This window comes from Anticarsia gemmatalis, chromosome 13, assembly GCF_050436995.1.
Source record: "Anticarsia gemmatalis isolate Benzon Research Colony breed Stoneville strain chromosome 13, ilAntGemm2 primary, whole genome shotgun sequence".
Taxonomy (NCBI): domain Eukaryota; kingdom Metazoa; phylum Arthropoda; class Insecta; order Lepidoptera; family Erebidae; genus Anticarsia; species Anticarsia gemmatalis.
Genome location: NC_134757.1, coordinates 11,503,810 through 11,526,225, shown reverse-complemented (window position 1 = coordinate 11,526,225; position 22,416 = coordinate 11,503,810). Strand labels below are relative to the sequence as shown.

At 33.1% G+C, this 22,416-nt stretch overlaps 1 protein-coding gene across 8 annotated transcripts in view; it reads left to right on the top strand.

Moving 5' to 3' along the window:
• Window positions 1–22,416, top strand: part of Camta (Calmodulin-binding transcription activator) — a 150,128-nt gene that overhangs the window by 20,425 nt on the left and 107,287 nt on the right. For 6 of the 8 annotated variants that reach the window (XM_076121570.1, XM_076121569.1, XM_076121568.1 and 3 more), the window contains exon 1: window positions 820–882. The gene's annotated coding sequence lies outside the window, so the exon portion shown is untranslated. Of the gene's footprint in view, window positions 1–790; window positions 883–22,416 lie in introns of those variants that run through there. The other 2 variants (XM_076121572.1, XM_076121571.1) reach the window with 1 other exon arrangement.

Sequence of the window (22,416 nt, the reverse complement as noted above, 5' to 3'; positions counted from 1 at the left end):
GTGTCTTTGTCGACTTTTGAGCTAAATAAATATACATCTATACTAATATTATAAAGCTGAAGAGTTTGTTTGTTTGATTGTTTGTTTGTTTGTTTGTTTGTTTGAACGCGCTAATCTCGGGAACTACAGGTCCGATTTGAAAAATTCTTTCAGTGTTAGATAGCCCATTTATCGAGGAAGGCTATAGGCTATATATCATGACGCTACAACCAATAGGAGCAGAGTAACAGTGAAAAATGTTACAAAAACGGGGAAAATTATGATTATCTAGGGGAAAAACAGAAAAACAGAAACAAAAAACAGAAATCTTATGTGACGCAAGCGAAGTTGCGCGGGTCAGCTAGTTAATAATATTACGCCTTTTTCCCAAAGACGAAGACCAAAGACCACCACTTGGTACGAACCTAACAAACTTCCCTTGCTTCATTCACTAAAATAAATTGGTTTTTAAAATTGATAGGTGATATACTAAGTGGTATTTATTTTCGTTTATTTACAGCTTAGTAGGTTTCTTTCTGAGTTGGTTGTGACATTTTGTTAGATGTACTCGATGGTTCGTTGCAGCCAAATAGATCTGCAATAGTTGGAATATTTTTCTTAATTGGTCACCCGTCAAAAGGATTGAATTTAGGAAACTCATTCACCAATCTAATGATCTAATCTTAATCATTGTATATGATAACAAATAAATCAATTTATTGTAATATTTTCCTCTAATTACAAAGCAATAAAACTACGCAACATTAGATTTTCAATTAAATTGTTATACAAATACAATTTTGTATTTCAGATGGCGAGCCAATCAAATTGCCAGAAAACTTGGAAAGCCTGCCGAGAGCTGAACACTTTGCCGCTCAGAGACACCGGTGGAACACCAATGAGGTTAGTTTGTTTCTCGATATTATCTCTAAAGTTCGATACTATCGAGTAAGTGTCAAGTGTTCTGACGTTTGGACGATACGTTCCGAAATTTATTATGACTTTTATGACGTCAATTTGAGAAGAAATAAAATAAGAGTTACGAGTTATTTAACATTTGTAAATGATTGTAATATTTTATAGGTTAATTGTACTGTTATTGTTGAAACGATAATATAACTTATCTATATCGATAATGATAATTACACAAGTAGTTTGACCTCGGTATATAAATGCAAGAAATCTCAACGTTTTCGTTTCTTATCAGACTATTTTAACTTGTACTCATAAATGTTATCTTTTATTACAAAACGTGTCTTTTTTTGGTAGTTAGGTAGAAGCTTATCTTCAAAATTATAGTTTTTGTTAATTCATGTTCCTGTAGAACAAGAAACAGAGAGAGAATGTTACAAATTCAAAATCGGAATCACAATAACTCCAAATAATTATAGTAATTATTCAGTCAATTTGAATACGATTTTGGTGACCAAGTACAGATTCCCAATATAAAAATTTATTAAAACTAAAAACTTGACGTAATTCTTTACACTCTCAAAGTAAATAACCTCTTTTAAGACACAGTACACTACATACTAAACACATTTACCTGTCATAATTATTAATGCTACTGTCATCTAACTCCATTAAATAAAACACGAACATACTTTTAAAAAACAAGTCACATATCCTACAAAAAAGCTTCTTCACACATTTTTCTACACTTTTTCTCGGCACAAGTTAGCATTAATTATACAAAACATCACAATAACGTTGACGCGGTATCGCGCGGTATAAATCGCGACGATTCATGTATTATGCAAACAGACATGTCTCATATCTGTGTGAAGCAATGTTTTAGTCTACTTAGCGCGTAGATTAGCTTTTTGACCACTACTATTGTTCTTGTGGTAGTGTAGTTAAATAACCAACCGGCCGTAGCCTCAGAAATTACATTCTGTTATACCCGAATGTAGTAGTAGACGGGTACCAAAATACTTAGCACAATAAAATTGTCGTATTGGATTTCGTCTCATAAAAAAGGGGAACCTATTACAAAATATCTTTCACGTAACTAAACTCATTGAGAAATCATCACACACTCAAATATTATTGAGAATATTCTACCTTCTGATCCCAAAAACCTCATTTGAGCTGCATGCGCTGCCTGCACGCAAAATTGCTCATTTAAAGAATTTTTCGTTACTTATAATTGCGCCAGGCACAAGTGCCTCTGATTTTGAGAACACGAATTTTTGGCAGTAACTGTACTTAAATCTCGCATTTCTGTATTTTACTATTGCACTATTCAAGAAACTGACAACCATTTTTCAAATACGCATAAAGAATAAGGAAACAAGCCATCGTATTACAGGTTTGGATCTAAACTTTTAACATGTGAATGTTCTCTCGTCAGAACATTAGGTTTTACTAAGATTTGTACTTTGAAAAGACAGTAGTAATGTCAAAACCTTTTTAACTGTAATAGAACACAAACTCACAGCAATTCTCTATAATAGTTAAACATTACGCACTCGTAGTAGGGGGTTCGTTCAGATTAGACCCGCTAATGAAATGCGCTGGGTGTAAATTAGACTCGTACCGTGCGTGTAACTATTATTATGTTAATGTTCTAAATGAGGTATAGTTGCCACTGTGGACGGGGTTAAGTGAAGTGTTCGAGGTGTGGAAAAGGATGGGGGAATGACGTTCTGTGTTACGAGTTAATTGGACGATTTATATTGTGCTACAGATACGTAGCTACGTTAATGTTAAGAATGAAAGGTCTCTCCAGGTATACTTAGATTAACAAATGTATGATTTGTGCTTGGCTTAAGTATTTTATTTAATAAAGACGTGTATGGGCTTTTATCTTGTCGGTAGTTTGAGTCTAAAACAACTGAAACCTATAATAATGAAAGACATTTTTTATTTCACTAACGTCTGTCAAGTTAGTAAATAATTGTAAAATATAATTCTAATATTATCCCTCACTAATTGAGAAAATTAATAGCAACACAAAAACTAATATCAAATCTCTTATTTCTATTTAACTAACCATAATTATATTCTAACATTCTACACAAATAAGCTTAATATATTCGTTTATTTTTGACATTAACAAGAGCTTACGTTAGTCACAAGTCGTTTATACCGTGTACGGAGTATACATATTCATAAGATACACGTTGTACCTTGAAATCTGCTGTATCCGATCACAAAAGGTCATAGGTCAATATTCTAATGGTGTATTATAATTAAAATGCTGTATTGTGCTAGTAAAGGTAGAAATGAGTACATTAATAGGTACATACAATCACGCCTTCTTCCGATTTCTACATTTAAGTAAGTAAGTTAAATGTTTATTTTTTACACATTTTATGCTATAAGATGAGCTTTTGTTGTTTTACGAAACATATTCCTTGTTTTAGGCTTCTACAAAAGAGTAGATATACAATGGGCGGAGTCAGACCTGAGAACAAACATTCCAAGGGGAGTGATTTTTGGGTCTATCTAGAATTACTCAGACCTTTATTTTAATATTTTCTATAATATTCTCTATGGTTTTATAGTTATACTTATAACAATTTATTTAAGGTGATTTTTCGAAAACATATTTACGGAACTGTCTCAGGCTTTAAAGAACCAAAACCTTACAATAAAAATAGGAAAAGAAATCTCCACTTTAATATAGGTACTACTTTTTGCGTAACCTTCGCATCTAAATCGTTAGTTTAGTGGAAGTTTGTAACGGCTCTACCGCGGTTATACCTTGTTTCTATTCAATATTACACTTTGCTGGACGTTCAAGGGTTTCTTTTTGCGTTTCGTATGGTGCTAGTTAAAGCGAATTAAATATTTTTTTGGTTTGATTGTACATTTAGCACTCTGAACAATCTAATGAAATGAATTTTAAATTAAATATGAGTTACTTGTGTAGCAACGTCACGTTCTACCTTTGAAGGTACCACGGATGGAATTAGTTGAAAAAAAAAAGTGCACTTTAATGTGCCAGGAGCGCTGATCATTCATTAGATGACATCGGTAGGAAATTGTCCCTCAAGAGTTTAAATAAGTATATAGAGCTTTAACCTTTTAGTGCTTTCTTTACAAAATCTTTTAACACTGATCAACTTGATAATGAAACTGACTTTGGGGTCTCACCGAAAGCAAAAAAAAGATTATTTATTCCAATCATTTCTTACTTTTGAACACACTAACTAAAATGCAATCCTCTCATGATTATTTAAAGCTCATCTTCCATCTCAAATTAAATTTTACTCAAAACATTTAAAAAGTCCCCGCTAGAACTGCGACCTAATATTCCAACCGGTGGTTCGTCGCTTGTTTACACCTTCCGTCGTTTCCCGTTTACTAACGTATGTAAATTTAACGATGACACTCGCAGGTGACTTTGGCTATGAGACTTAAAAAACACGCCGTAATGGGAATTATTTCCTTTTTGTTTGAACGAAATTGTATGTATGATTCTGTTACGGCTTTTTGTGTTGGTGGGTGATGGGATTTTATTAGTGTCTTTTTTTTGGTGTATTATATCACCATTATTATCATATTTACTGAAATGTTCTTTGGTGTGTTTTCGTTCAATGCTTGCGTAATGACGGGTAGTTTTGCACAAAATTATTAAGTACTTGGTCCAGAGCATAGGCTTAGCTTATTATGTTGTTACAATCCGGCATAATTTTTAATTTTGGACCTAAAAAAAGTGAATTTATGTAATTTGCCACTCTGTTAAGCATTTGTAAACAGTTAAAACAACAGGGTACATGTTTGGTTTTCATTAGTAAGTATACTAAAGCCAATACAGTTTTTTTTCACTTTCCAAAATCGACAACTTATATTCATTTAATTCGTTCTCACAAAACTTGTAAACTAAGTTTATACAACAAATTCGTTGACAACTTCATAGACTCTGATTACCAAACAATTCGAAACAATCCAATCGAATTTCACAAAACGAATAAACTATGAATACGAGTTAATCCACACTCTCGTGACTGAATTGCGTGGCTATTCATAGTCTAGACGATTTTTACATCACTCGCTATCTACAGTGCCTAAATATATTGATGGGATATAAAGCTCGATTCAGACTAGTGTAACGTGTAATGTAACATTACATTGTAATTTAGCATTACAGTTTTGACGGCACTCGATAGATGTGACGCGAATCTTTCATTGGACATCAAACTTGGTTCATCGTTCGCTAATCGCTCAGCTAGTTTACTTCTTAACAAAAGCGAATTCGAATTCGACTGAGATGGATTCGAAGTAATTTGAAATTATACTGTTGAATTCCAAACTTGCACTCGACTCACATGATCAGACGATTCAAAAAGTGTGTGTAATCTGAATATAAAAATTCCATTTCTTTCACCTTAAGCCGGCGTTCAATCACAAACTAATTTGGAATTTAAAAAAATTGACATTAGCATGAATCTGAGGCATGATTTTATTCTTATAACGACTATCGATAACCTGAACTGATCAATGCCTCTAGTCACATTCACATACATTTTACATGACAAACTTTCGATGCTCGTTAGAACTGTCTGCAGAAATCAGGCTACTGATTCAATCCAATTCGATTTTGTCGCGAGTAAGCCTAAAGCAAGCTATAAATGTATGTAATAACCGGCAGTCCTGTATGACAAGATGTATGAATGTGAATGAGGCAAAGGACGTTTGTAAGGATCGTACCAAGTGGCTTACTTTGGTTTCTGCCTACCCCTATAGGAAAACGGCGGGATATAATGTAGGTAATGCTAGATTTTACTCTACGTTACATTACAGATTTCACTCGTCTGGCCCCAGCTTTAGGCTTTTGAACGATAAAACATTGGACGAAGTTCATAGCGTTGCGTGACAGTGCGTACATAAACCGAGGAAGACTATACTTACAACTGATTGTCTGTTAAGCATTTTACTGCGATATTGAATCGCTTCTAATAATATAGGAGTCTAAATTTCTTTCGGATTTTGTTAGAAAGTTTGAATAGGTCGTGATAGTAATTTTTGATCTATTTCTGTCGATTTGCTGGTTCTTAACCTGTTTCAAAGGCCTGTGTATCAACAACCATGTACTTACCAACAACGTGAAACAACTCGGTCAGAATTGTTACACAAAGTAATGCCTTAGCTTTGATTTCCTTCAACCGAATAGACGAAGACCAAACTATTGGCTTTCGACATAGACTTCACAGCATTGTATTCGTTGCTAAGTGCTGTACGAAGGACAAAAAGTGCCATCAGAACATATATATTAGTGTGATCTGTAACCAACTGGTTTGCATACGATATTGACAACTTTGTAACGAGACGATAACACAAATCAAAGTTTGGGAAGTATCTATAAAATAAAATCACCTTTTAAATGACACGATACTAACATTATATAGTATCCATTACCCACTTGAACTCCTTCGAAACTGACCGTACAAAATAATATAAAGTTTCGTTACGAGGAAGGAATCTCGGCAAACATAATTTCCATTCATAGTGGAAACCATTACAGAAATACCCAATTTCTTGTATAAAATATGTTCACAACTACTCATACGAATTGCTCTTATTGTAGTTCCTACTGAAACTATATTACAGGGTTAGGACTGAGATTTGGGACGGGCGGGAGGCGAATTTTGTTAAAAAGATAGTTTTTCGTTCGATTAGTTATCGGTACAACTAAATAATGTATTTAAAATTATCAAAAACGTAGTTACTTATAAGGTTACTTTAAAATAGCCTGACCTTAAAATTTCATGCGCGTTCTAAATTAATAAAATTGTGTAAAAAAGGTTTTTTTAGCTTACTATCCACTGGGATGATAAAATGGGTATTGCTACTGTACCAACGAGCATTAACAGGCCACATTCATGAACAAGGCTGGAATCTAACATGTCGTCATAACAAAACTAGAACTATTACCAAAGCGACAATGAATCTGTCAAGTCAAAGTGTCAATGCGAATGATGTACATAGGCACTACGCTCGTTGTCCCGCTATCCGCTCCGCTTCACGCTCCCCAATCCGCCCCGCTACCAGTCCCGCTACACGCTCCGCCTTTCTCAATTCCTAGTCTAATAACAGTTGCTTTTCTCGATTCTCTTGATAGCAAACTCATCTCATACTAGAAGCCAGACGTCGTCTAATGAAGCACGCGTAATGTGTATTAAGATTTATTTTTTCCCGTTTTCCTTAATAACAGTTACATGTTTTTGTTCAGAGCATCCCAAATGATTGTTTGCTATCTTTTTCTTAGAAATCATTAAAGCAATAGGTACTTGAAAGTAATGGTGCATGTTTTTTTTGTAATTGTTACTGTATTGTGGCTTGTTGTGTTTTGTTGAGAGGTCGTTGAACTTTTCTTTTCGTAGATAAATATGAAAGACATTGTAAGTTTCGAGGCTCGTGTTTGGGAGTTTATAATAGTGACAAAATAAAGGTAAATTAACTAATATTACATAGTAACATAAAGTGATTTAGTATATTTATCAATGTTTTTCTAGACGTTTTGACACTGGATGTTTCGGTCACGATTACATTTGATTGCATCAAACTTACCTCTTCTTCTGAATCCTACAGAAGAGGTGTATATAAGCTAGACTTGGATATTTAAAAAAATTCAATCTTAAATTGTTCTCTAAAAAAAAAGAAATGAATAGAGAACCCAATCATGTACTTTACCCTAAAATAAAAATGTAATATCTAAACACTACTTAATTACACTTTTCGTCTAACATTTAGAAACACAATAAAACATTCTACAGTTGTCAGCTGTAATTCTAACTGAAACTTCATATCCTTACTTTGTATTATTACAAATGTTAGTTAGCTCCACTTTCATAGGTTAATGGGTCGATCGATATCTATTAAATTTTGCATACACGGACATACACTTTTTTATTACTGTTCTATGTATATGATTGTTTAACTAGTTATATTGGTAGCAGATTTTTCTATTGCAGTTGCAAACAAGTTTTCATAAAATCTATTTTATTTGTTGCTTGTTGTTAAATTGACAACAGCAAGGGCCGAGCCTTCAATAACTTCCAATAATTTATAATAAAACAAACATTAAACGTTTGAAAACCAATAAAATAAATAGGGTTGAGCCGTTTTCATTAATATGAGCACATGAACACCATTGCAGTCTGGACCTTCTTTTAAGTACTACGTTTTACATAATAATTAAATAAAGAATTAGTTTGTAAAACAATCATTCAACATTAAAGTTTTGTATAATCCGGGAACATATGGTATTTTTCGTGTCACAATAACAAAATATGATTATAGCAATAAGTAGAGCAACTTTCCTTCAACCCCTACACAGAGCATCCCTCTATCCCTTCCCCTATCTCCAGTTATAGCTGTTACAATTGGTTTTGTTCCCTTTATTCGGCATTGGTCGTTTATTATAGCTTGCGGTTCATTATATCAGGGAATAACGTCGGTAGGCTTATTGGAACTATTGAGGAGTATGTTCAATGGTAGGCTTAACCGGATAGGTTATTGAAAACCGGAGACATGTAGTAGACGAGTTCTAATTGGTTTTATTGTATTTCGTTTGAAATAAGCGTAGCAACTTTACTTAAAATTCATAGCGCACATTTTTTGGGCGGTCCGTGTTCCTTATGAATACAAACGGGCTATTATTTTGAAATTATATCAAACTAAACTTTACTGTTCACAAACTCCACCAGATTGGCAGTCGTATTTCTTTTTATTTATTTATTTATACTTAAATGTTCAACAACAGCAACAACATTACAGATTATTAAGTACTCTATTGCCTGGATCACAAAGGCAGTCTGATGATAGGAATGTTACCTTTAAATCGCGTACCTATAGAGTCATTTCTATGTAACCGTGTACCCGTAATCGGCTTTCATACAATGTATATATGGCTTATACACTATTCTATTTTCTCATAGAGATTCTCTCTCATTTATTGTCGGTGGAAACGTATTGGCAGATAGTTAGAACTATCTATTTATAAGTTTTAGTAATTAGTTCTAATTTACTTATGCAGTCTGTGAAGCGTAAATGTTCAAAAATATATTGATGTATTTAATATGTAATTAGTTATCATTTGTTTTAACTGTGAAGGTAAATTGTGATAACTAATTGCATGTTTCAGAGGTTTTTAAAACACTTCAACCCATATATTGCACGTGTGGTAGACTTATAGGTCCAACCTTTTCCTTGCAGGAATAGAGAATTCAAGGTCTAGCTCCGGGAAGACCATGGCCTAGATTTTAATTAATTTAACCCCTTACTGGAACTATTAAATTACAAAAATCACGCCTAGAATAAATACCCATCTCTTTTACTCCTGTAACAATGTTTTATGTAACCTTTAACACAACCTTTTCGTAATAGTGCCTTTCTTCAGTATCAAAACTAAGATCATTTACTTAGGACCATATTTTTCGCACCGCACAAAATAAACTAATGTCATCTTATTTCACATTTCTTCAGAAATATTTCACGACTATACTGCTGACGTCACGAAACTATACAAGACCTTATCTTTTAAACCTAAGTTCTAAGTCTAAATGCCAATGACTAAGCTACTTAATTGTATACTTTTCAAACTTGGCCGTAATCGTAATTTTAGTGGCGGCTTTCAGTAAGAATCTAGGCTAGGCAAAGTCCTTAGAAAATCATTGAAGTGAAAATCTAGCCCAACGTTACATAGGGATAATGTTGGGAACTATTCTAGTCCTATTAAAAAAAATGTTAGTGCTTTGAAAGCAAAATTTTGCAGGAATACCACAGAGATTTTTTTTTAACACAGAACGCATTTTTTTCAATTTAAAGATAATTTAATCAAATGGCAAAATATTTATCAAAATATATTTTAGCAAGTATGTAAGTACATAGTACATAATTATACATTCTAAAATTATACTTAGAAACAAAATCATTAATATCAAATACCTACGAATATAGTCAACAGCTTTACACAATGACAAGTAAACTTATTATTTATTTACTCACAAATAAACGTGGAAGCAATTTTCCTTAACATCTCTTTTGTAAATAAATAAAGAAGGACTTAATTGCGAGCGATAATTAAGTTGCTTACATCCCCTTCCCGGTATCTGATTCTAAGACTTCGTACTGATACTTGAAAATAAATAACTGTAGCTATAGTATACGTCGCTTAGTTAACTTGACTTACCTAACAACAGCCGCGCGGATTTCTGAGGTTAAGCTACACTTGCCGAGGTTGTTCTGTGGATAGGTGACCACATTAAACATTTCGAGTTTCTCTGTTTTTCGGAAGGCACGTTAAATTGTGTGTCCCGGCTGTCATTTTCGAAGATTTTTGTCAGTTGTTAACAGTAGTCAGAAGCTTGAAAGTCTGACAACCAGTCTTACCGAAAGGTATCGTGTTGTAACCCAGGTAACTGGGTTGTGAAAGTAGTAATTTAACAAGTAAATTAACCAGTCAAAAATAAAGATCGAAAAGAAAAGTGAACATTTGTTATTACCATAATTTAACAACAGTTTTCAATGCATTTTCAAACACTACTGATAGGAAGTTGCTGAAAAATGTTTTATGTACTAAAGTAATCGTTTTTACAAAAAATATGAAGCCTTTAAGGTATTTAACAAAGAACAGCCTTGAAGGCTTGCCTTGACACCTTTTGTGCTGTTTCCTTATTTAGAAGTTAAATAAGTGAATGGTGTCATTCAATATGAACGAGTCACGCGAATCAAATCACTTTTTGTTGATATTTTTGATTAAATGCCCAGTGACAGTGCGTTTGATTTTCTTTTATGTTTAATGACATTTTTATTGAAAAAACGTGTATTAGTTTATGTCGATTATAATAAATTTGATATTTGTTTTAATGGACGCGGTGTTGCAAATGTTTTCATGTAATATATTTCACGCAATTAATGACATTTAAATTTATTAGAAGCTAATCATAAACTTGAACTCAAGTCCACAACCCTCTTGGCCAGCTGGTGGACTCAAGGCTTAACCTTACCCTGGAAATTGGGGAGGAAATTCTTGCAAAGCAGTGAGACACTAATGAGTAAAAAAACATATAATCTTTATTTTCAAACTTTTCGACAGTATCGAGATCCTTTCGTTATAATGTCAAAAACTCGATAGCGTTCGACATATAAACACTCACTTAACAATTGACTACCTATAGCAGTATGCGATAACCTTTCTTACTTTTACTTTAAAAACTATTAATACTAAATATAGTCCTTGCAACAGCTTAAAAACTATAATTTGCAACTAAACTTTGCATGTGCAAGGAAAAACTATTTGAAACGTATTTATTATAATACTTACTTTCCTTTTTAATTTTTAGCTTACTTGAGTTACAAAACTGGCAATTTGTTGAATCTGAAGGCTTGTGACAAGTTATTTGACTAGACTCAAATAACTTGTCACAAGCCTTCAGCTAATGTCCTTTAAAAAATAACTTAAACTATCAACGATTTGATTTCCTAATATTTAAAACGACACATATGTACATATATACATACATAATATAATATTACGACTGTTACACCCCAAGGTTCACGTAGAAGTGTATGAAATAAACCCACGTTTCAACATTAACAATGTTAGATCATTTAAAGACGGAGAGCCTATTTGCAAGGTTATTATTATTTGATTAGACTAGTTTCATACATTACACCATCAACTAATTATTTCCTTTCGCCAGCAATACATAAAACTACCAACATACACAGGCATGGAATCCACGTAAAACAAATCACGGGCAGTAGCGAAATCAATAAAAAACAGAAACAAAAAGCTCTCCTCCTAAAAAATTCAATCAATTGCATTCCCAAACAGATATAATCGCTCATCGCACATCAAAAGGGATAACACAACGTTAGCGTGTTCTCTATCAATTAATCGTATTTCGGAGCGCGCCAAAACAAATCCGCCATGTTTGTTCCCCCCCTCACTATATTAATGGTGGCTGTCACGCCAGCCGGTTAGAACCGGATTGATGCCCGATGTCATTGTTTGGTTACGTCATAGTTCATGAGATACAATAGGTCCAGTGTGTACTGTCAATCAAAACTGTTTGCTTGGTCTGGACTAAAAGTTGTTTAGACTGTGTCAGTTGTACACAAACAGTCTTTTAGTTAATGGTTTTTCTATTGAATAGGGAAAAGCGGATAGCTTTTAAAAACTGTTGCCATTTCCAACCGATCTTGGATTTGTAAAATACAAAACTAACAACATCCTGTATTTACTATAAATGCGAATGGACAGACGAATGGACTTAATTTTAAATTTGGCACACATAGAATAATTTAACTACACAATTACTTTTAACGCAGCTTCTGGTTGTCTTTAGAGAGTCCTTCGGCTATCGTAATTTTTCATCCTTTCGGCCACCCATTTAAAGATCCCTTTCCAAACTTACTCAGGCAGCTTTCATATCGATTATTGTTCATTGAGATTTTCAGCAAGTTCAAAAGATTTTCTCGCCCTGATTTCAGTGCTAAGATATTCTTTAATGTTTTAACTTTAACCCCGACTTACTAAGTAGCCCCTACGAGCCTCCTTATATCCTATTTTCGATGTAAACTTTTACAATTTTGTGAGAAAACTGCGGCCGTAATATTGTTCTGCTTTTATAACTGCTAGTATATTTTCTGTTTAATATTCTCATGTTATACGGAAGTTGGGTATATATTTTTAGTATGAAATGAAGGTTTAGTTTGAAATTCTATTTGTTTAAAGGATTTTTTTTTTATTAAGTACATGTAATACCTGCATCGCGATTTTGCTATAAGAAATGTTATAATGCCAGTTTAATTGAAACTGGCAAAGTAGTAGGGCTAGTTTATTGGGTACATAAACACCAATTTACAAGAACTTTTATGCTAACAAGAAATTAAATTTCTATTCAAAACTTTACAAACCATTGTATAAACAGGTAGTCAAAGATACTATAAAAACATTTTAAGCTTATTACTGTCCCACTACTGGGCTAGGGTCTTCTCCTAAAGGAGGGCGGTGTGAGGCCTTAAGTCCACCACGTTGATCAAGAGCGGATTGGGGACTTTGCATGCTTTCAAGAAATGTATTGAACAAATTTTGGTCATGCAAGGTTTCATCAAGATGTTTTCCTTCACCGCACCGTCAGAGCAAGTGATAATTATATCTAATGCACAAATAACTTAAAAAAGGCATTGACGTGTTGTTTTCTAAACTTACGATAATTTATTCTCAAACGTAGTTCATACAAAGTACAATTTTTAAAATTGCAGTTTCTTACATTCTAGTCAACATTTTTCTAAAATCTATAAACACAACCTAAAATAGGCAGTAGTACAGTTCAATAGAAGCGTATCTCAATCTTTACATTGTCAAGTTGATTTACTGCGTCCATATTCATCGCGGCAAAGAAAACGAGTCGTTCGTTCCGTTCCATTGTTCCGCTTCCGTTCTAGATCAATGCTCCATTGTCCCACATTTGTCAGTTTTGGGTTCTTTAGGGAAATGTTAAGAGTTTTTGGGGTTCGGGTTTTTGAGGGTTGGTCTTGAACTTGGTTCTAACTAGGTTGTAACTGCTTGGTCATTTTCAGAGTTTTGATTTATTCGCTTATATGTTCAATGATTAATTTTATATTTTAAAGTAAAAGTAAGCACAATTTGCAACACAATGATTGCATAAAATTGTTTGTATTTTTCGAATGATTTATATTTCTATGCGATAGTGATACTTTAATGGCGCAATGCATAAAAGCCTTTTAATAATGTTGTTTGTTTGTTGTATTTACACGTTATGTCCAAAAACATATCCGAAATTACGGCTTCCAGCTAAAAGTAAACTATTAAATGGTTGATATTTAAAAGCAGCCGTATTTTAAAACGTATTAACTCAAATACACTCATTGATGCATATACCAGTTATAATTACTAAAGATTCATCACACTCAATACAAACCCCTAAAAAAATGCTATAAAGTTGTATACGGAACTTTTCCCAACTACTACCAAGATACACCTCTAAAAGGTATGCTAAAAGGCTATTTAACACAATCCCTTACATTACAAAGATAAACAAGCAAAGCCTTGCACAAGACACAAACTAACTGAAACATATTTCTTACATTTTTATAATCAGTTGTACGAAGATGTTCTTTTTCTTAAGTTGAATGTTTGCCAGAAACCGATTTATTTTATGATGAAACGTGTATTGTTTGTAGTTTCGTTTTTGAAATTAGGTCACTTGTGGATAGGTTTTGGTGGGTTTTGAAATTAGGTCATATTTAGAACTAGATCTTACTTAATAAATGAGAATTGTAGGTTTTAAACTTCAGAGCGAAGTTTTGTTAGGAAAAAGTGGTCTTAGAACTCTAATACGACCACTGTCAAATTTAACTTAAAAGACCGGTACAATATGACACTTGGACGAACTGTATACAAACTAAATATTTGTAATTAGTGAGCAATATACAAAAAATCTAGAAATTTTGATTATAAACTGAATAGGAAACACGATAAGAGGCTTTAGAAAATACCTAAAATCTCTATTTCTCACAAAAATATCACCAGTCGCTACTTACAATAAATACCCAACTAAAACATCAAAGAGTCCACCAAAAGTATCATAATAGAGACATCACAGAGCATCTTAGAACAATAACATAAAGGAACCTTCCATCAATAAGTTGGCACTTAACCTTGCTAATATTGAATCAACCTTTCTCTTAAAAACCGGCCGAAAGCCCAAAAGGGAAAATGAAAAAAACACTACTGCTTTTTTTCCAACACGGCTCATTAGACACGATGGCTCCAGAACCTTTTTGTCAAAGGACAGTAGCCTACAAACGAAATACAACCTTAAGACAATAGCGCTAAAGTCTAATCTCCCCTTTGTGTCCACCAGTTACCCTGTATTCGCAAATTGGGGCGCGAATTTTCGTTCGTAAAGTGTAATAGTGTTTTGTTTGTCGTATCGCGTTTAAAAAATGTAGGCTTTCCCCAAATGTGGGGTGTGGGATCGAAAAGGTGAGGCTTACAGTTGTACCGAAATGGGAATGTACAATTTCGTATTATGAAACTGGAATTGTTTAAGAGTTTTATTTGACCGGCTACTTTGGATTTTTAGGTTTGGATTAGCTTGTGGTTAGGTTAAAGTCTAAGATTGGAGATTTTAGTAAATCATTGCTGCTTAGTTTGTTTTTTAGGGTCATTTGCGATATACTTCATTACAATTGTCATTAAGAGGCTTAAATAGCTGTATTTCTGGCATGAGTCGATGATGAGAAGTCGAGTAGACCACAAGACTAGAATGCTTTAACTAAAATAATGCTATGATTTTGAAGCCACAAACACATTGTTAAATATTTTCTTTAACTATTATAATAACTATATATGTTAGACAGTTAGTTAGTTAGATATACTAACAAAATTCTGCTTTTGTTATGTTCTATTAATAAACGAAAGCCTAAAAATAACATCACAAAAAAACCTAATATCAAAACCCAGTACCAAGCACGTTCAAACCGAAAAGCAACAAAAACACCACCATGTGCGGCTAATCTAAATAATCACAAAAAAATAAAGTTTTCACATTATAAAAGATAAGACAGTGGATAAAGGCAATAAACGAGAGGGCGGGAACTGCATAAAGCAAAAAGAAAACCTGAGTGCAAAGTTTGCATTGAAAGTTCGCACCGGACTTAGCAAAACTAACATAATAATGGGCACTCATTACGTGTTATAGGAATTAGAACAATTGCTATTGGAATCTCCTTCTATTTGTTTACTAGACGTTGACTGTGTATGTAAGTAAGAAGAAAAAGTTAAATTAAGTAAGTGAAGAGTTAATCCCTCGTTAGTTTTTTCCAGATGTAGTATGATGAAATAAGTTAAACATTTTTTGCAGTATATTTTATAAAGGTACTTAAAAGTTTTACAAAAATATTTTACATGCGCAAATTACACCTTGTTTACAAATAAAAAGAGAATGCCATAGTTTAAAAGTACACCCAAACTTGTACTATCAAATTATTTAGGCGTTCGTGGTTTTCTATAGATATTCCAATTAAAAAAATATTTTATCACCTCAGGCTGTGTACAAACATTTATAGTACACAAAATAAATAAATAAATCTACAAAAGTAAATATTTACAGTCGTTTATAGTTAGCATCACATTAACACAATAGGTCGGAAGAAACAACATCAAAACAGAATCTTATAACGCCATTTAATTTTCTACTCCATTTGGTTTTATGTAAACAACACATTAATATGCTAATATAACAATCAAATTGAATGAAAAACAGAAATGTGGAACTAACTTTGAACGTCTTTCTTTCCTGTTTTGGTCAATCTTGGAAAACAGTTCACAATTTTTGAAGATGGTTCTTTAAAATTTTAAGGAAAACGAGGTAAAGCACGCACCGCCATCATGTTTCTCGCAAACATGAGCTATTTGTTATAGATAAGTGAAAATAAAAGACCTATCAATCAAATCAATAAAAAAAAAACACAAATAAAAATGATAAGAACTTGAGCAGTTTTCAAAATAGTTAATAGAATTAGTTTCGATAATCACAATAATAAGTACCTTTCGATTATTCAATTTAAATAACTACTCATCTAAGAACTGACCTAGCCAACATTGCTTAACCCAACAACAAACGTCGTCTTATTTACAAACTCTCACCAAACCAAAAACGCAATTTCCATAGCAATAATATCTTTCTCCATACGTAATAGGGGGTACAAAGCCGCCCCCAATTAGAGGGTGTTCGGCATCGGGGTCATCAGATTAGTATGAGTGTGTTAATGTTTGGAATACAGGCAAGAATGCGCTCAGTCCTGAAGAGGATTCGCTTTAGTGTTTGTGAATACCTTTGTTATGTGAGTATGTTACTAGAAAGATAATTTTTACTTTTATTTCGTGTGGGGAGTATGTGAACTAAAACGTATGTTATAATTAAATTTTCTCCGCATTGATCGTGTTTTGTTTTTAATATTAAGGCCAGACTTCTGGATAAATATACAACATTTTGAAACTATCGCGGCTTGTACGCGTAACACTAAGATGCATAACGGGTCTTATCATCATACGCGCGATGAAAATTTTAATGGTCACGATATCTTATACGGGCAACAAATGCCCGTAGTTTCGATTGAATGGCATGGACCGCAGCGATCTTGCATCGTTAGTATTAAGGATGAGATAGTTTATCAGATGGAAATTAGGCATTCGTTTTCATACGTTTGCTGTAATTGTATCTACTAGATACGTTATCTGACATTTATTTATTGGCTGGTTCAAATCATCTTTACTTGAAGTAGAGTAAAGTAAAGTAGAAGTTATATACTTTACATAAAAATTAATGCAGTTAGACACGGCGTTACTCTTTAGATGTTTATAAAAAGAATAGAGTATCAAATTCTTTCTCGTAATTTAATCTATCATCGGTCCAGTACTCTAGCCGTGAAAGCGTGACAGACAGTATCACATGGCAAAAAATAACATTATGAATGCAAAATGTTTTTGTCAAGATAAAAGGTATTATTGCCATTTCCAAAAATCGCATCTAGAACGAAAAAGTTAAGTATAACAAAGTTATGTATAGTATTTTTTCTATATGTAAATATTATGGATACCTTGTACCTATTCGCGGAGGTCGGGGGGGAGGGACTTTGAAAGGCTACAGAGGTAAACACACTTGCTTCATCCAAATATACATTTATAAACATAAATAAACATACTTTTCGTTATTTTCTTAAAGAATGGAAAAAATAAATAACCATCAAGTACATATTTTATAAAACTTATAAAAACAAAAAGCTTCTTAGTTTATCTTCATGCTCTTGTAAGCACAAAATAACTTACGAAATTGTTCTACTGGAAAATACTATGAAAATATTTTAAAGTTTTTAAAGAGAAAATCTTCTAACGTCTTGTGTAGAAAGAATGTTACTATAGTGTTTGTATTACGACTACTAATCTTCGGTGAGAGATTCGATTCTTGACTAAGGTAATGTGTTAACTTATACATTTATTAACTATCCTTAGGATCCTAGTTTTATTGTACACGAATGCGGCAGCGGGTGTCAAGGTGATAGATTCGATTTTAGGGTCGGACTAATATCAGATGCATTGGTCACTGACCTATTTGAGCCTTAACTCACAATTTTCAAGTTTCTCGAAAGGTAAACTAAGCAGCAAAAGTATACACAATGGTTATACAAATGTAAAAAAGCGCAAAGCTTCCTTATCCGGGTATTAAACCTAGGACCTCATATTTAACAGCCACGCCAACTTTGTATATTAACTGAAACCTGCATCAAAATGTCAAATAAAAAGTTCAATAACATAACACAACATTGCACAACAAATGTTATTCACAACACACCTCCGTCCCTTCATCCCTTCGAACGTCAAAAATCGAATCACAACAAAATAAAATTCTTACAATACCCTATCAATGGAGGTATAACGGTCTATATTCTCATAAAACGAGCCTTTCAGCGAATATAAATAAAAAGGTTTGTGACCCAAAGGTAGGGTCACGGGGGCACAAGGGGCACAAGGGGGGCACGCGGGAATATACCCCGATATTGGACATATTCTGGGGTAAAATGGAACACCTATTAAGATTTCAGTTTTGCTTACATTGCGTTTGATATTTTAAAGGTGAATGCACATTTTTTTTTAAACTTGGTGACAAAGAACTTTAAAGAAACCCAATATGTTTTATAAAATATTGTTTTTTTTTATAAATAAATTCGTTTAAGGACTGCATTTATTGCAATCGTTTTATTAAAAAAATGGTTGCTATTAAGTGAAATGTTTAAATAAACTACAGTCTGAGATATTTATCGTAAGTTTTAATCAACATTAACACGCTGAGTAAAATGTCTTAATTGCTTAAAGAATTAGTACAAGCAAAAAACTTTCTAACCCTAAATATTAAAACCCTAAATTTAACTTACACAAACTAAAATAACATTACCTATTACAAATTTTCACATTCATTCATTCGTAAGACAGCCCGCAACATTCACCAACATAGCTCGCTCGAAAACATGCATAAATTAACAATATTTAACAGGGATAATTAATAGGAAACTTATTCCTAGATTTAACTGTAACATCATATTTATCGCCGTGGGACACGCGACATAAATTGGTTAAATACCTTATAAACTGTGAAATCCCGCTTAACTTAGCCTAAGGGCGTTGTTGTACTGAGAGCTGTAAGCTAGTGGCTATTTATTTTTTCATTTCATTTTTTTTTTTTTATTTTTTTTTTTTTATTTTTTTTTTTATTTTTTTTTTTTTATTTTTTTTTTTTTTTTGACAACTCCCGCACTAAGAATTGCTCTTGTGTCGCGGGGACTTTTACAAACATACAAACAACGGACACAAAGTACAACCAGACCCGAAGCAATTATTTGTGGATCGCACAAATAATTGCTCCGTGTGGGAATCGAACCCACGACCTCCCGTTGCAGTGGTATCGGCGTGGCGACCTAAACCACTGCGCCATGGAGGCAGTCAAGGTATTTAAGGTTGCTAGTGTTACGCACTGTTTACGAAAACGGCCTATTTACTTTGAGATCAGCTGTCTTCTTCCGACATTTGAATTCGATTTTAGTTGTGTAGGATTCGAGCTTATACAAAAATCATACACCTTTGATTCGAAATAGCTCGTGATCAAATGCTTATTTTAAATTAAAATCATGTGAATGAAGCAATGTAGTTAGTTAGGTTCAGTTAAAAACAATAATAATCATGCCCTGTTGGTTTGCTAGTATCAGGTTTAAAAGACGGAAATTGAAAGTTGTTCAAATACTGTAGATTTATTTTACGTAACTTCTAATCGAATGTAGTTCAATTTGTAATGCGAATTATTACGTCAGTCATCTTGCTGTTAATCAGTGTTAAAAATATGTTAACTTCTCAATGAGTGACCATAATTTATTAAATAGTCTTATAATTATGTTCTAGCTTATAGCTTGCCTATGTGACGAAGCCCTAAAGCCGTGTTCTATAAATTGAAATGTTGAAAGTTAAGCGTATAAATATTAAAGTAAATTGTGACTGTTTCACGTTGAAACTATTGGTTTCATTTCAAAAACTTTCACTGTTAAAAAAGGTTAATAATTATAAAATGTATTACTTTAGGACATATATTTTATTGCATTCATTTGTTTTTTCGTAAGACTACTACTGCACTAATAACTACTCTCGTTTAGTGGAGACTTTAACTAACATGCATACGACGTACACGAATACTTATTCTCTTCACTATGAATCCTTGTGGTGTTCGATTCGTTCTATAACAAAGTTCAATTCAAGAAGGCAATAGGAAGTCTGTTTAAAATGAAGTATCTCTTTAAATCGAAATTATAAACTTACTTATCTTACTTTATTTAGTTTTTTTTTGCAATAGAATACGGGAATTAACGAAAACACGCATTCTACTTTGGAATCCCTGATGTTTCGATGCAGGTTACACAGGCCGTGATCTCAGGCTAACTGGTTCCGATATTGCCTCTATATAAAAAAAAAAGGATTTGCGGAAGCTGATTACGTCCCACAATATGTCAAAAGTTTCCCGAATCACGAAAAAAGTATTAAAAATACTTTAATTCAAAGTATTAAAATTGTCTTTATTCATTGTTCTAACTAAACCCCGCGGTACAAGACATTAACAAAACAGGTACCATTATTATAATTTTTGTATTAAAATGTAAATGTAGTATTGTAGGTTTCGTGAAGATTAATTGTAGATTATAATCAAGTAAATTGTTCAGTAATTGTTATCTACGGCGGCTGTTTGTTGTACTAAGTAATTTCATTTGTTTAAGGCTTTTAGTTTTTGTGGGAAATTAGTAAAATAATTAGGTAAAAGACTTGTTAGTTGTATTTTTATATTTATTTTATTGAGCTAAGTTTTTGGACTGGAGAAACGCAACAAGAACGAAATCGTATGAGTAATACTAACAAACATATTACATCGATAATATGGCCGAATTCTTGACCTCAGTTTTTTTGTACAAACATTTTTAATCTCGCTTTGTTTCGGTATACGAAATGGCACTTGCAGCGATCCCTTTTTGATGTATCTATTGAAATCTACAAAATGGAACTTATTAATATCTCAACAAGAAAGTAGTTTAGACGAATCAAACCATATCAACATTTTCGTACATTCGTCAAGGAGAAAAAAAAAATACATATCACATCTCCAATAAAAGAACAGTACGTTACAAAAACCTACCTCTACGTTCAACAACATAATCCTCCAAAAATTTCCACTGAACATTCTACGCTGGAAAAAATCAAGCACCTAAATCAGGCATTGATAGGAGTCGACCACGGGAACGTAAGCTGTGTTCCATTGAGCACACCTGTTCTAAACGTAAATATATTATGTGATACAATGCCGTACGATTTAGGAAACGATGCCTTTCCGAAGGCTTTTATGTTTATATATTTGGAAAGAGGATGATTTGTTTTGGGTTACGGAGGTACTGGTGTTTTGATAGATCACGTTTTCAGTGTAGCTGTAGGTGTGCTAGGTAGTTCTCATGTTTTCTCACGATTTGTTTTTAGGTTGCAATTTTTTATGTTTGGAATAAAAAATAGAAAAGAATTTAGAAAGTTGCTTCTTGTTGTAATTTTTTTTAATATAAGGCCTAGGTATAAAGCGCGAAGGTGTATGCGAGTGTTGGATTAAACTGGAGAGAGACTTAGACTGGTTATTTAAAATACATTTTTAATACTCTTTAGGGTATTACCAGATTTTTGTCTAATTACTAGCCTGTACTGCAGCTTTCTTCATTAGACAATTTGGATGAACAAAGAATACCTCTCAAGGTTGAATGCCTCCGGCTTCACAGGCCTGGAATAAAACATTTGCTGCATCTACCTGTATAAACTTACACAGTTTTCCGTTTAGAAGATATTTATTGTCTAAAACGATATGATTATAACGTCCAAGCAAAAACAAATCATACACCCAATGAAGTGAAAATAATACGTTTTCATACAGTCCAAAACTTAACAGTTGCATTAGAAAGCCTTGCCAAATCTTAGCGAAAACTTCCAGTAACTAAAATATACAATTTATAACCATTCCCAAAGAAAATGAATGATAATAAACGCCACTATTTCCTACCGACAAGGGACTATTAATTTTTTACTTAAAATCGCATGTCCGTAGTGAACGGGCCACGAAATGCGAATTTTGAAATAACAGTGTTTAATGGGCCCGTTATTATTATAACAAGGCAACGTACTGAGGTATGTTTGTTCCATTTAGAGCCTCGTTTAGATGAGAATAGTTGAGGTTTAGTATTCGCGAGTGTAGTTTTATTTTCAAAATTTAGTTTGGTTTTTGAGACAGTTTAAGTTCAGGATTTAGTTAATAGTATTATTGTAAAATAAAATAAATTGTTTGATGTTGTTTAACATTATGATTAGATCGATGATAAGGTTATTAT